The sequence below is a fragment of the Schistocerca piceifrons genome, chromosome 5 (genome assembly GCF_021461385.2).
Source record: "Schistocerca piceifrons isolate TAMUIC-IGC-003096 chromosome 5, iqSchPice1.1, whole genome shotgun sequence".
NCBI lineage: Eukaryota > Metazoa > Arthropoda > Insecta > Orthoptera > Acrididae > Schistocerca > Schistocerca piceifrons.
Window position 1 is genome coordinate 186,780,628 of NC_060142.1, and position 12,984 is coordinate 186,793,611.

The window sequence follows — 12,984 nt, forward strand, 5'->3', positions numbered from 1 at the left end:
GAAAAATGAAATAATAATACACATAAATGTTTCTTTTTTCACATATATTACACCGATTTTGCAAATGTCTTGCCAGGAGACGTCACAATGCCCCCTGGTAGCATACGACTAACACTGGCAAATGTTTGTCAATATGTTGGCATTGACGTCAACACAGTTGCTGTATATCACTTTGTGTTTTGTACGTAAAGTTTATTTTGTTCACTACGTCACACGGTAGTTTGTTTACACTGTGCATTACTTTCTCGAGGAGTGCATTTCGCTCCTCCACTTTGCCAGCAGACCGTATACCTAGTCCCAATATCATTGCAGTTTTGGCTCCTCCATTCAGGCTGTGTACGTACAGGAAACCTGGGAAAACTGCGCCGGAGCCACGGTCATTTCGCTTGCTTCGCAGTTTAACACAGTTCTCTCGGTTCACGTATGAAGTTCGACACTTGTCAAGTGTTCACAATTGAAGCATAAAATACGAGAGTTATCCGTCAAAAATGTTAAAATTCGGTCCTTTTCGACACTGTACGTTTATGAAATTCCACATCAGTGGTAATGCTCAAGTTTGTTTTAGGCAAAGTATAATATTGTTCATTAAATAATTAAAAGTACTGTTATGACTTTGCCCCGTAATTGTTCATTATAGACATTCTACTGGGGCAATATACTCGTGCAAGGTTATATTGCTGATATGAAGAAATCTTCTAACATATAGTGTCTAATAGGTCCATAGTTTGAGTTAATTACTGGAATGAGTTGAAGTGTTTGTCAGTTGCCCCAAGTTCGTATTACAAAAATCATTCAGTTGTTTAGTTCATCGACATTGAGGTTTACGTTCGACGAAATATTAACAATGATATTGGAAGGTGCGTGCGGTGGGATGAGGTCAATGTTGTGTCCCGGAGCGTCGGCTGGAACACAATGTGTCAGCGACTTTCAGGATCGACGCCGCGTATCCGCAGAAGCAGCAACGGTGCGGCGGTTGGTTGCGCCTGCGCAGTCGCGAGCTGAGCTCGACCGTTCAGCTGTTGTGGCGTGTTGCGGATGTTTCACCCACGATCAGCTGATTGGAGGCGGTACCGCCCCTTGCTGCTCCTCCGCACGGATCTCCGTCAAAAGACATGTAACAAACATTCCACCACAATATACTATCTTTAAGGACACACATTATAAGCTGTGGGCCGGCCGGTGTGGCTGTGCGGTTCTAGGCGCGTCAGTCTGGAACCGTGAGACTGCTACAGTCGCAGGTTCGAATCCTGCCTTGAGCATGGATGTGTGTGATGCCCTTAGGTTAGTTAGGTTTAAGTAGTTCTAAGTTCTAGGGGACTGATGACCTCAGCTGTTAAGTCCCATAGTGCTCATAGCCATTTGAACCATTTTTTTACAAGCTGTGGGAATAGAACGCAATCTGATTAATCAGCGTTTATTGTCCAGTAAGCCGTCGTTTCGCTGGTTTGTACAGGATATGTTGGCGTGATAACGTTTTACATGGCCTGTCAACTGAATTGCACTGTGACTCTGCTATTAAGAGTTTATCACGCGCAAGTTGCACTACACACTTTCACTTCGTTCTCTCGGTCGATGTGCTGTCAGAGCGTCTCTCAACATGCGAAATCATTTCGGTTCACACACACTGATTGCTACTGTCGACTGATGTTTATTGTTATCGTTTCCGAAAGCATTATTCCCTACTCGCTTACGCATGGTAAGTTTGTTATTGAGACTACGAAGGCTCTCCTGGCGTAATAATTAATAATATTCTTCCCTGGTGTGCATCCGGATCATAAGTCTTCATGACACAATATTTCTGCGATCCAACTGGCCGCAATCTTCAGGTGAGCGTGCTGGTGCACGATCTCGCCGGAACTGACTTTACAGCGCAAGCGGCGGCCCCTATATAGGCCGCAGGAGGCCCTCAACGCGTGCGCGAGAAGGTTAACTGCCCTCTAGCGCAAGTAAACATACCGCGCCGCCAGTGGAGGAAACAGGCGAAATCGAGATCTCGCTATCAAAATTTAAAATTTTTTAAAAATTTTATTCCGACGATCCAAACACAGACCGTTGTTTTTTAATGTTTGTTAACACCGAGTCTCAAGTCTTACTTAAAAGATAACCCTTGTCTCTATTAATAAGATTATCAGATAAACGAATCTCTATGGATTCTTTTAAAACAGTCCCAATAGCGAGCTGCAGGGGCAACCATTTCTGTCTCGTCATATAGCATTCTATGTCCCTCGGTGAGACAATGCTCCGCCACTGCAGATTTCTCAGGTTGAAGCAACCGTGTGTGCCGCTGTGACACTTCGGTCCTGAATGGTCCGGATTGTCTGACCAATATATGCCTTCCCACAGTGGCGAGGGATCTTGTACACACCGGGCTTCCTCAAACCCAAGTCATCCTTAACAGAGCCAAGAAGCGCTCTAATCTTGGCTGGCGGACGAAAAATACTTTTGATATTATATCTTTCCAGAATTTTTCCAATCTTCGAGGAAATGCTCCCAGCAAAAGGCAGAAAAGCCACCGATTTGCATGTATCTTCTGGTGGTTCAGGCGAAGGTCCAAACTGAAAAGCGCCACGTATCTGTTTATCTGTCTAGCCATTCTGCTTGAACACAACCTTAAGATGGTCCAATTCTTGTGTCAAGCTTTCTCCATTTGAAATGGCATAAGCTCTTCTCGCCAAAGTATTTTTCGTTCGCCAGCCAAGATTAGAGCTCTTCTAGGGTCTGTTAAGGATGACATGGGTTTGAGGAGGCCCGGTGTGTACAAGATCCCTCGCCACTGTGGGAAGGCTCATATTGGTCAGACAATCCGGACCATTCACGACCGATGTGTTGAGCACCAGCGGCACACACAGTTGCTTCAGCCTGACAAATCTGCAGTGGCGGAGCACTGTCTGACCGAGGGACACAGAATGCTATATGACGAGACACAAATGGTTGCCCCTGCATCTCGCTATTGGGACTGTTTTAAAAGAATCCATAGAGATTCGTTTATCTGATAATCTTATTAATGGAGACAAGGGTTATCTTTTAAGTAAGACCTGGGACCCGGTGTTATCAGACGGTCTGTGTTTCGAACCTCGGAATAATATTTTTAAAAATTTTTAATTTTTGATAGCGATATCTCGATTTCGCCTGTTTTCACCATTGGCGGTGAGGTATGTTTACTTGCGCTAGAGGGTATTTGCGGCACCTTCTCGCGCACGCGTTGTGGGCCTTCTGCGGCCTATATAGAGGCCGCCGCTTGCGCTGGGATGTCAGTTCCGGCGAGATCGTGCACCAGCACTCTCACCTGAAGATGGCGGCCAGTTGGACCGCGGAAATATTGTGTCATGAAGACGTTATGATCCGGATGCACACCAGAGAAGAATATTATCAAGTTTGTTATTACTTGAGCACTACATTACGACAGTTTTTAACTAAACATTCAATTTCAAATATATTCATGCAGTTCCAACAGTCTCTCTCTGTCCCTTCTACACGCAATATTCCGTGTGTCTGCAAGATCGCATATGAACACACAGTCTGTCTGGAATGCATGTTGTCCCTTCTTAACACAATTACTTTCACTTACGTTGAGTCTGTTACATTTACAATGTTCATTGTACTTTTCTTAACGTTCTTAAAATGCATAAATGCATTTTTACAATTACATGAAGGTGTGTGACTTTGTACATTAGTTTTTTCTGTGAAGCTTGCCAAGTTATCACTCCTCCAGTAAACAGATCTCATCCTGTCTATGTCAGCTGGACTTGGGCATATTGTTCAATAAATACTTTATCTGGTGATAGAATTTGCATGAATAATCTGTCCTACGGGATAACAGCTTACTTTCCGCGTAGAATGAATTAATTCGCATAACGCGCAGTCATTGTTCAAATGCGTGTACAAAATACACTGGCTTCAATTGAAGCATTCGTACATACAAAGTGTACGTCATATAAAATGGGTTCGGTTCAGACTCAATTTATTCAAGTGTCGCTCTCATATCACTATTGGTGGTAACACTGGTATACATAATCATCCTATGACTCAAAGTTATTTTCATTTAAATAAAGACCCTCTCAGGGGTTACTTTAACTTAACACAATTAAATCTACTATAGTATTATATGCAAATTAATCATCAATTATCTATACACACAGTAATGAAAAATGACTCAAGAAATTGTTTATGCTTTCTAGACAAGAAATTGTTCAATGGTTGATGAGCATGAAATATTTTTTACTTCCACTGATTTGTCTGTAAGAAAGTCTTCATCTAGCACATTGTTATACTTTCTATAGAGTCTTTGCTCACACCGCAAATATTCCTTAACTGTCTTGACTTTCAAAAGTGAATGTACACTAATTCATACTTAAAACTAAACACACATTCTAAGACACAAATATGAAAATTCCTTACGGCTACTATTTACAGATTATTGTGCAAATAGTTTCATGACTTTGCGTTGGTATAATTATTTGATTTTCCAGTTTGAGGATGTGCCAACAGACAACTACATCCATGTGGCACCTTAACCACTACAAAGGGTCCTGAATATATTGCCACTTACTGTTCTGTTTCAGCGTGGCTGACGATTTGGGGTGGTTACGAATTAGTACCAAGTCCCCTATATTGTATTTCTGTGTGTTCCTTTAACCCCGATCGTATTTTTGCTTCCTCTTGGCAGGACAGCTGTTTAGGTTGCCCCATAACTTTTTTACTTTCTCTTCTTTGGTCTCCACTTTGGTGGGTAGTTTCGGAAGAGGCACAAGCCATTCATTCCGCGCGCTACCATCTCCATTTACTATTTCTATAGGTTGGTATCCCGTACTGGAGTGGGGTGTTAGATTCTGTATTTCTACGAATTTCGGTATCAGCTCGACCCATTTTGAGTGTCGGTTTCAAATGTAGATTCTGAGGAACTTATTTAATTCTTTAGAGGTTCGTTCCACTAAACTTGCTTCGGGATGGAATCTGGCTACAAGGATATGCTGTTTTATCTTCTTCTATTAAGTAATTCTTCCAAGAATGGCCAGTGAAGTAGGTGTAAGTAGGCTGTTTATGTTTTCTTATTGGTAACGCCACGTAGCGCTCTATATGAAAAATCACTGGCTGTGCTGTGTGCAGTCTGTGGGTAGTTTGCATTGTTGTCTGCCATTGTAGTATTGGGCAGCGGCAGCTGGATGTGAACAGCGCGTAGCGCTGCGCAGTTGGAGGTGAGCCGCCAGCAGTGGTAGATGTGGAGAGAGAAATGGCGGAGTTTTGATATTTGTAAAAATGGATGTTACGAACTCCTATATATATTATGACTTTTGATGATATTAAGGTAAATACATTGTTTGTTCTCTGTCAAAATCTTTCATTTCCTAACTATGCCTATCAGTAGTTAGTGCCTTACGTAGTTTGAATCTTTTATTTAGCTGGCAGTAGTGGCGCTCGCTGTTTTGCAGTAGTTCGAGTAACGAAGATTTTTGGTGAGGTAAGTGATTTGTGAAAGGTATAGGTTAACGTTAGTCAGGGCCATTCTTTTGTAGGGATTTTTGAAAATCAGATTGCGTTGCGCTAAAAATATTGTGCATCAGTTTAAGCACAGTCTTGTATAATTGTTCAAAGGGGACATTTCATATGGCGACCCTGCCAGGATTCGAACCTGGAATCTTCTGATTTTTTTCTTGTAGTTTGTGTAATTAGTGTAGCTATTGTTTATTGCTAGTGCGTAACTGTAGAGAGAATCTCCTTGGTAGTTGCAGTCTTTCATTGTTGTACAGTAAAACAGTTGTGGCATGCATGTAGATTTGCACCAAGTATTTCGCAGTTGCGCTTGCAATTAACTACATCTTATTTTCAGTGCTATGTTAATGTGTTCTCTTATTTTTGCTCTTCAAATTGTGCTTTTCTGTGTTATCGTGTGAAATATTGTGACAATAATGGCGTGTGAAAAACGTAACACTAGGCTCCAAAGTAAACTGAGAAATAATAGTGACGACGAGCGTAGCTTGCCAGCACCACTGTGTAATGAATTAACAAATATTCAAAGTAGTAATTTGGTAACTGTGCATAGGGAAATGGAGCGGGCTGCAAACAATGGCGTAGACAGTGAAACAGGTAGTGAACAGGGAAGCATTATCGATCGATCGCTCGGCAACAGCTCCTATATATATTATGACTTTTGATGATATTAAGGTAAATACATTGTTTGTTCTCTGTCAAAATCTTTCATTTCCTAACTATGCTTATCAGTAGTTAGTGCCTTCTGTAGTTTGAATCTTTTATTTAGCTGGCAGTAGTGGCGCTCGCTGTTTTGCAGTAGTTCGAGTAACGAAGATTTTTGGTGAGGTAAGTGATTTGTGAAAGGTATAGGTTAACGTTAGTCAGGGCCATTCTTTTGTAGGGATTTTTGAAAATCAGATTGCGTTGCGCTAAAAATATTGTGCATCAGTTTAAGCACAGTCTTGTATAATTGTTCAAAGGGGACATTTCATATGGCGACCCTGCCAGGATTCGAACCTGGAATCTTCTGATTTTTTTCTTGTAGTTTGTGTAATTAGTGTAGCTATTGTTTATTGCTAGTGCGTAACTGTAGAGAGAATCTCCTTGGTAGTTGCAGTCTTTCATTGTTGTACAGTAAAACAGTTGTGGCATGCATGTAGATTTGCACCAAGTATTTCGCAGTTGCGCTTGCAATTAACTACATCTTATTTTCAGTGCTATGTTAATGTGTTCTCTTATTTTTGCTCTTCAAATTGTGCTTTTCTGTGTTATCGTGTGAAATATTGTGACAATAATGGCGTGTGAAAAACGTAACACTAGGCTCCAAAGTAAACTGAGAAATAATAGTGACGACGAGCGTAGCTTGCCAGCACCACTGTGTAATGAATTAACAAATATTCAAAGTAGTAATTTGGTAACTGTGCATAGGGAAATGGAGCGGGCTGCAAACAATGGCGTAGACAGTGAAACAGATAGTGAACGGGGAAGCATTATCGATCGATCGCTTGGCAACAGCTTGCCTCAGGAATCCGAAATGACAGGACACAATTTTGCAAATACTGTAGATTCAGGTTTTGCGTCCTCACCGTTTTCTCAAATGAGTCAAGACACATTTTCCGCTTGTCAAAATGTGAATGTTGCCAGTGCAAATTCACTGTCGAAAAGCATTGACTAACATGTTTCTGACACCAGTGCATTGTTATTACAATTAATGCAACAAATGGGACAAAAGCTTGAAAAGTTAGACACAATGGAACAAAATCAGAGACAAACACAGCAAAAGCTTCAAAAGTTAGACACAGTGGAACCAAATCTTAAAAAGTTAGACACAATGGAACAAAATCTTCAAAAGTTAGACACGACGCTTGAACAAACACGTGAAGATTTAACTACTGAGTTACATAAAATCGAATCGAAATGTCAAAAAGTCTGTAATGACGTAAAAACACAAATTTGTGAGCATTTCCAACCTATTTTTTCGCGTCATGAACATGCATTACAGAATCACGAAGCAGCCATAAAAGAACTGCAAACTATTGTTCATGAAAATCATGAGACCTTGCAAGCTAAATTTGACTCAGTTGCATCTACCGATTTGGTTACGCAACTTGCAAAAACTCAGGATAACTTAAAGGACACAGTAGATACTCTGAAACTTGGTTCAGAAAAACACACTGAGGAAATAAGTACACTATCGGAGATAGTAGCCGAACTTTCGGATCAGTTCACTAATTTATCTACGAAGGTAGATGATAATCTGAATGACACAAAACCGGTAGTCTTTAATAACACAGAAGAGTGCGAACAAATTAGGAAATTCAATCAAAATCAAATCAATATACAGTACAAAAGGGAAATCTGGGAAGTACAAGAGCAGTTGGCACAAGTAATACAAAAACTTCATATTTCAGAAGACACTCGCGCTCCAACACGGGAATAGGAACTTAGAAATACGGAACAACCACAAAATAATAACACAGGACACTTCGGAAATTTTGAGATGGAATCGCCGAAACGACGTAACAATGACCGACATGTGACTCGCCGACATGATGATTTTGACTATAAGCTGTTCATTACTACACGTAAATTCAAAACATTTAAGAATTCAGGCAGCGACATTCATCTACAAACATGGCTCCATCAATTCTCTCATTGTTTTCCTCCCAACTGGTCATTAGAGCACAGATTAGAATTTATGTGTGGCTACTTAGAGAATGAACCAGCTGAAAGAATGCGATCGGTCATTCACGATTGTCACAGTGAAGGAGAATTTTACCATGCCTTCCTCTCAGCATATTGGTCTCAAGCTACACAAGACCGAGTAAAACATAGCATCATGATGATGAAACACTTTGAACAATTATACAAGACTGTGCTTAAACTGACACAATATTTTTAGCGCAACGCAATCTGATTTTCAAAAATCCCTACAAAAGAATGGCCCTGACTAACGTTAACCTATACCTTTCACAAATCACTTACCTCACCAAAAATCTTCGTTACTCGAACTACTGCAAAACAGCGAGCGCCACTACTGCCAGCTAAATAAAAGATTCAAACTATGGAAGGCACTAACTACAGATAAGCATAGTTAGGAAATGAAAGATTTTGACAGAGAACAAACAATGTATTTACCTTAATATCATCAAAAATCATAATATATATAGGAGTTCATAACATCCATTTTTACAAATATCAAAACTCCGCCATTTCTCTCTCCACATCCACCACTGCTGGCGGCTCACCTCCAACTGCGCAGCGCTACGCGCTGTTCACATCCAGCTGCCGCTGCCCAACACCACAATGGCAGACAACAATGCAAACTACCCACAGACTGCACACAGCACAGCCAGTGATTTTTCATATAGAGCGCTACGTGGCGTTACCAATAAGAAAACAAAAACGGCCTACAGGCATAGTGTTACTGAATTTGACTTTATATTACTCTGTTACGCCAGTTTTACTACGGATTTATTTTTCTTGTTTGCTGCACAGTGCTTTATATTAGTTGTAATATTGCAATTCCTTCGCCAATTTGAATTTTTTGTCATTGCTGTTTGTGTTTTTTGTTTTGTGCTGCTGCATTGCCTCATACCTTAGTTTAGCATCTGAGCTGTAAGAAAATGGTTTGGCCAAAAAAGTAGTGTACAGTGGGGAAAAAATATTTTTTAAAGAGGATATGAACAAAAGAGTAGGGTTTAGAGACAACAAGTTTAGGTAGGATTTTCTTGGAAATAAATGATGTAAGATAATGGAAAGTAAATAATGAGGTAAGAAATATGTGAACATATAAATACAGAAAGCTTGCTTGGATAGGACGTTTTGGTGGAAACAAACGTTAAAATAAGACGAAAGATCTATGGAATGAAGTTTTGGGCTGGACTGCAGTACCAAATGTTACACTGAAAACAAACCCTGTCCTTTCCATTGTGTTATCCCCCTATGTGTTTGTGTACTCTTGTATATTTCTGTTTTTCCTGTCTTTATGTGTTTAGCTAATAAGAGTTATGTTGTAGAATTTTTCTAATAATATGTTATTTTCTTTGTAAAAATGTTTAGACATTATTTATTCTGTTTTGTTTTAATGCTCATGTGTGAAGTTGATGTTTCAAAAGTTATTCTGATCCTTTATGTATTTACTTATGTCATAATTCCTGCAACACTGATGTATATGTTTATTTCTATTCTTTTGTAAAGCCCCTATTACTACAAATGTTATCTGTATTGTTATGTTCTTTAATGATGTATTTTGTAACTTTGTTATTGTATTCTTATGTTATAAAATTGTAATTGACACCAGTTCATCAAATTAAGTAACTTGTAAGTTACATTTCACTGCAGACGTTTCTGTTGGTCTTAGTATATGGACAATATGTGAGAAGTAGGGACTGATAGTGTCTGCACGTGTGTTAATAATTCAGCAAGGGATTGGAGAACAACATTGCTGGTTCTAAGGACATTTCAAACAAATTTTTTGTGAGTGACATATGGTGGTTTATGGACTTGCTATATTCTCCGCAAGACTCTTCGATGGTGATTGTGCACCTGCACAGTCGCAACAGATGGCTGCTAGCTATCTCTACAAGGACTACAGTGGCTCTACACCTTTGATAACTCACCAACACCATTATTTCTACAAGGACTGCAGTGGGTCTGCACCTCTGGTGGCACACCGATACCGTAATCTCTAACAAGACTGCAGTGGTCTGTTCTGTGATGACGTACCTACCAATATTCCTCAAAACTTCGACCGACTCTGCGGTGGGATTGCTCTGTTGTGGCCCGTTACCTGTCTGCATGTCAAGAGTCAGCACTGTCTTTCCATTGGAAGGACAACACTACTTCTTCAAGACAGCATGGAAATCCACTACTTCTGTGTGCATTTTCTTTTACTGCTCAGACTTTGAGAAAAACACTGCTATTTTACTGTGATGAACGATCAGGACTGTCTTCATGGACTGTGAGAAAATTTTAGCTTTTGACCAACATTGTATCAATAAGTGTGTACATTTGATACCTTTGTTATTGTAATTATGAAAAATTTTATCAAATCATTATTGGCCACTGCCCAAAACAATTTGTAAAATTTTTTGTGGGGAGCATGGGGGCTATGTGAGTAGGCTGTTTATGTTTTCTTATTGGTAACGCCACGTAGCGCTCTATATGAAAAATCACTGGCTGTGCTGTGTGCAGTCTGTGGGTAGGTTGCATTGTTGTCTGCCATTGTAGTGTTGGGCAGCGGCAGCTGGATGTGAACAGCGCATAGCGCTGCGCAGTTGGAGGTGAGCCGCCAGCAGTGGTGGATGTGGAGAGAGAAATGGCGGAGTTTTGATATTTGTAAAAATGAATGTTATGAACTCCTATATATATTATGACTTTTGATGATATTAAGGTAAATACATTGTTTGTTCTCTGTCAAAATCTTTCATTTCCTAACTATGCTTCGAGTAACGAAGATTTTTGGTGAGGTAAGTGATTTGTGAAAGGTATAAGTTAACGTTAGTCAGGGCCATTCTTTTGTAGGGATTTTTGAAAATCAGATTGCGTTGCGCTAAAAATATTGTGTGTCAGTTTAAGCACAGTCTTGTATAATTGTTCAAAGGGGATGTTTCATATGGCGACCCTGCCAGGATTCGAACCTGGAATCTTCTGATTTTTTTCTTGTAGTTTAAGTAATTAGTGTAGCTATTGTTTATTGCTAGCGCGTAACTGTAGAGAGAATCTCCTTTGTTGTTGCAGTCTTTCATTGTTGTACAGTAAAACAGTTGTGGCATGCATGTAGATTTGCACCAAGTATTTCGCAGCTGCGCTTGCAATTAACTACATCTCATTTTCAGTGCTATGTTAATGTGTTCTCTTATTTTTGCTCTTCAAATTGTGCTTTTCTGTGTTATCGTGTGAAATATTGTGACAATAATGGCGTGTGAAAAACGTAACACTAGGCTCCAAAGTAAACTGAGAAATAATAGTGACGACGAGCGTAGCTTGCCAGCACCACTGTGTAATGAATTAACAAATATTCAAAGTAGTAATTTGGTAACTGTGCATAGGGAAATGGAGCGGGCTGCAAACAATGGCGTAGACAGTGAAACAGGTAGTGAACAGGGAAGCATTATCGATCGATCGCTCGGCAACAGCTCCTATATATATTATGACTTTTGATGATATTAAGGTAAATACATTGTTTGTTCTCTGTCAAAATCTTTCATTTCCTAACTATGCTTATCAGTAGTTAGTGCCTTCTGTAGTTTGAATCTTTTATTTAGCTGGCAGTAGTGGCGCTCGCTGTTTTGCAGTAGTTCGAGTAACGAAGATTTTTGGTGAGGTAAGTGATTTGTGAAAGGTATAGGTTAACGTTAGTCAGGGCCATTCTTTTGTAGGGATTTTTGAAAATCAGATTGTGTTGCGCTACAAATATTGTGTGTCAGTTTAAGCACAGTCTTGTATAATTGTTCAAAGTGTTTCATCATCATGATGCTATGTTTTACTCGGTCTTGTATAGCTTGAGACCAATATGCTCTTAGCCGTAGTTGATTTCATTTGAAAAATTTCCAAATACTTGAAAAAAAATCGTATACTGCTGGTATGTACTTCATCCCTCCCCTAGCCATGGGATATTGACCTCCTATATCCAAGGATACTAGTTGGAGTGGTCATTGCCGGACTATAAGATGGAGTTCAAATTTTCTGGATCTATTAGTGTGTTTTCGTGTGCCATATTACTGCTATGAACGACTGACGGTATACATACTGTCCAGCAGTCTTCTAATGCACTGAGTTTATGATACAAAATGTTATCCACAATTTTGTACCTTTGTTGGCCTCTATTGTTGATGCCATTTTCGATATTGCTGATAATTTCACCCCACATAGGGTCAGATCTTTGTAATTCCTTTATTTTCTTGCACATACATAGAAAATCCTTCCTATGCACGCGGTCCTGCACTAGAAGTACTCTCAACCAATTCCGGTAAGCCCGCCGGCAGTCGCGATAAAGCATCTACAACTATATTGTCTTGGCCTTTTATATACATTTTTTTTCTGAGATTCCTGTAAGGTTAGCATCCATCTCTTTAATCTTGTATGAAATAACTTGCAGCACATTAAAAAACTTAATGCCTGGGGATCACTGTACACTTTGATTTCCTTTCCGTATAGATAATAATTGAACTTTATGACAGCCGAGACTACAGCGAGCGCTTCCAGTTCCGTCGCTGAATAAGCTCTCTCGCAGCTGGATCAAGTTCTTCTAGCAAATCCGATAATTTTTAATGCAGCCGGAAACAGACACGCATCCAAACCATAAGAACACGAGCCCGCTGCGAGACGAAAGTTTTTTGACATGCCCGGGTGTTGCAGAATATTTGCATTCAGAAGGGCTGTTTTGATAGCTTCAAAAGCTTCCTGACACTTGTCAGTCCAGACCCACTGCACATTTTTCCGCAGTAGATTTAACAGTGATTCATCATTTAGTAATTGTTCAGGTACAAACCTCCTGAAAAAGGACGTAAA